Below are 3,777 nucleotides of genomic sequence, written 5' to 3'. Positions count from 1 at the left end.
CTTTGGTGGGGCCTCCCACCGCTGGTGCAGTCTCAGCTGCACAGCTGAGGCTCGTGATCCCTGTGGGGGAAATGACCGAGTCTTGATCAGCTATTTCCTGGCTCGGCCACAGAGCCTGTGCAAGGTTCTGGTCCTGCGCCCTCTCTGGACACTAACTTACATAGATAGATAGGCATAGATCTCCAGCATCAGTCTTGCTCCCCGTGAAGTTTCCTGGTTCAGCCAGGTCTGGGTGACGTGCTCACTCCAGCTTTTCCGACTTTGCACTGGTTTGACTGCCTAGGTAAGTCCTGGGTGCTCGAATGATTCAGGCCGGGGTGCGAGCAGGGTCTTTCTCTCCTTTCCTTTACCAACCCTGCCACAGTCTTCATCATTGACCTGGAAGATGTCTTAAAGTGCACCCTCAGCAAGTTTGCAGGTGACACCAAGTTGTGGGGAGTAGTAGATACACTGGAGGGTAGGGCTAGGATTCAGAGTGACTTCGACAAATTGGAGGATTAGGCCAAAAGGAATCCCATGAGTTTCAACAAGGACAAGTGCAAAGTTCTGCACTTAGTACAGAACAGTCCCATGTACAGGCTGGGGGCTGACTGGCTGGGCAGCAGCTCTGCAGAAAAGGACCTGGGGGTTACAGTGCTTTGCTAGCTCAAAGTTGAATATGAGCTAGCAGTGTGCCCTTGTTGCCCAGAAGGCTAACGACATACTGGGCTGCACTGGTAGGTGTGCTGCCAGTAGGTCAAAGGAAGTGATTATTCCCTGCTTTTCAGCACTGGCAAGGCCACATCTGGAGTACAGCATCCAGTGTTGGGCCGCCCTTGGGCTGTGGACAAATTGGAGAGAGTCCAGCAGAGGGCAACAAAAATGGTGAGGGGACTGGGGGACATGACTTGCGAGGAAAGACTGGGGAAATGGGGCTTATTTAGTCTAGATAAGAGGAGACTGAGAAGGGTTTAATAGCAGCCTACAGCTACCTGAAGTGGGGTTTGAAAGAGGACGGAGCTAGACTGTTTTCAGTGGTGGCAGATGATGGAACAAGAGCAACGGTCTCAAGTTGCAGCAAGGGAAGTTTAGGTTAGATATTAGGAAGAATTTTCTCATGAGGAGGGTAGTAAAACACTGGAACAGGTTACCCAAAGAGGTGGTGAAATCTCCATCCTTGGAGGATTTAAGACACAACTAAACAAAGCTTTGGCTGGGATGATTTAGTTGGGGGTGTTTCTGCTTTGAGCAGGTGGTTGGACTGGATGACCTCCTGAGGTCCCTTCCAAACACTAATTTTCTATGATTCTGTATTGGTATTAGGATTTTCCTTCCATTTTAGTAATGAATGAAGTTTTAGAAACAACATTTCTCCTCCAGGATTACAGAAGCAGGCAAAATGTAATAAGCTGTTCAAAAGCAGTGTAAGTTGAATTTATCCCTGAATAATAATACTTTTTAATTTCCTACCTGGAAATGCTTGAAAGACAATAGATTGAATCAAACATTACGTCTTTGAAATGCTTTGAAATGGCATCAAGATAGATTTATCTCACTGCCACTTATTAAAATAATAATAATAAAATAAAAATATGAGCATCCAAGAAAATAATCTTTAAGCAGCAAAAGTAGGAATTGCCTAATGCAGAATAAATCTTAATATATCAGGTGAATTGGGTTTTCCAAACTACATATTGTTAGTTCAGTTCATTTCCTTATCTATTCCACATACCTTCTTAGACTCTTATCTTTAATACTAGCCAATTGCCTATCATGAGTGACGGATTTAAAATAACAAAGGAGTGTTTACGTGGCCAACCCCTGCTGCCCCCCGCCACCCTCTCACCCTTCAGGGTCGGCCTCCCTGCACCGCCACTGCCACCTCCTCTAGCCACAGCCTGCCTCTACCTCCTCCCTTGAGGAGCAGGGCTTCCCCCTGGCTCCCTGTCTCCCCTCTGTCCCCAGCGCTTCCTCCTCCCTGCCAGCTGTTGGGTGGATGTGTGTGCACCCGCCTCTACCCCCTGGTTGCCTCCCTGCCCAGGCCCGCAAAGCCAATTGCCACTCGCCCTTTTTGCAGTGCATGCGCAGTTGAACAAAAACGTTACAGACAGACAGACTAAGCCCTTTATTATTTTAGAATATGACTTCTGTAATTAGCAGGCTTGGTAGCAAGTAAGGTATTTTTTGTTTGTCTAAACTTTAGTAAATGAATTGGCAAAATGCTAATTAATAAGGCTATAAAGAAATTATTTTCAAGACAGTTCCTTTAGAAAGAATGTTATGGTGTAGGTGTATCTGCAGTTTAGTAGATGGGTCAGTATCGACCTGGAAGGATGTGGGTAATGGGGTCCCGTGGGGTTTGGTTCTTGGACCTGTACTCTTCGGTATCTTCATCAGTGATTCGGATGTGGGTGTGAAGTGTACTCTGTCTAGGTTTGTGGACGATATTAAATTGTGGGGTGAAGTGCACACTCTAGAGGGTAGGGAATGATTGCAGACAGACCTGGACAGGTTAGAAAAGCGGGTGGTACACAATAGGATACAGTACAACAAGGCTAGGTGCAGAGTGCTGCACCTAGGGCACAAAAATATCCAACACACCTACTGGCTGGGAACTGACCCTCTTAGCAGCACAGCAGTGGAAGGGGATCTCTGAGTCATGGTGGACTCCAGGATGAACATGAGTCGTTCGTGTGATGAAATCATCAGCAAGGCTAACTGCACTTTGTCCTGCATCAGCAGATGCATGACAAGTGGATCCAGGGAGGTGATGCTTCCCCTCTATGCAGCATTGGTCGGACCGCAGTTGGAGTGCTGCGTCCGGTTTTGGGCGCCGTACTTCAGGAAAGATGTTGATAGACTCGGGAGGGTCCAGAGGAGGGCTGCTCGTATGGTTGGGGGCTTGCAGGATGGGCCCTGTGGGGAGAGACTGGGGGACCTGGACCTTTTCAGCCTCTGCAAGAGTAGCCTGGGAGGTGATCTTGTGGCCGCCTACAAGTTCATTAGGGGGATGCAGCAAGGGATCGGAGATGCTCTGTTCACCGGGGCACCTCTTGGGGTGGTAAGGAACAATGGTCACAAACTGACAGAGCAGATTTAGGCTGGATATGAGGAAAAACTTCTTCAAAGTAAGGGTGGCCAGAACTTGGAATGGGCTTCCAAGGGAGGTGGTGCTCTCCCCTACCTTGGGGGTCTTTAAGAGCAGGCTGGATAGGCATCTGGCTGGGGTCATCTGAACCCAGCACACTTTCCTGCCTAGGCAGGGGGTTGGACTCGGTGATCTGTTGAGGTCCCTTCTGACCCTGGCATCTGAATATAGGACTGTCCATCTGGTGTCCCGTGGGCTGCCCTATGGCTTGGCAGAAGTTAAGTTGCAGCCCCCAGGCTTCTGCCTGGTTGATGCTCCCCTCGTTATTCTGTCTGTTGTTGCCCTCCAGCAGCATCCCTGTTTTCCCCCTGCTCTCCCTCCCCACCATACTTAGGCTTTAAATGTGTTGGAAGACTAAGTGCAAAATAAAATTCTGTCCATAATCATCCTGTTAGATGAGCAATAGGTACCATATTTAAGGTCACTCGCAGCTTGGAAATGAATACACTTTGGGGAATGTTGAAGATTAATTTTAGCTTTATTGCACTTTTCATAATGTTATATTCATAATTAATGTGTTAGCTTAGTATTTAGTATTTCTGTTCCTACATATGAAATTCAAGTAAACTGATTTTAATGTCACGATGAAATAAATCCATTTTGCTTTAATGTCAGGGGCATGACTTCATAGAGATACAAATTTTGATAAG

At 47.3% G+C, this 3,777-nt stretch overlaps 1 protein-coding gene across 9 annotated transcripts in view; it reads left to right on the top strand.

Moving 5' to 3' along the window:
• FGFR1OP (FGFR1 oncogene partner) overlaps positions 1-3,777 on the top strand; it is a 42,534-nt gene that overhangs the window by 31,679 nt on the left and 7,078 nt on the right. The gene's annotated exons all lie outside the window — the stretch shown is intronic.

This window comes from Alligator sinensis, unplaced genomic scaffold, assembly GCF_000455745.1.
Source record: "Alligator sinensis unplaced genomic scaffold, ASM45574v1 scaffold832_2, whole genome shotgun sequence".
NCBI lineage: Eukaryota > Metazoa > Chordata > Crocodylia > Alligatoridae > Alligator > Alligator sinensis.
The sequence above is the reverse complement of the archived record's forward strand: the minus strand, read 5'-3'. Positions and strand labels throughout refer to the sequence as shown.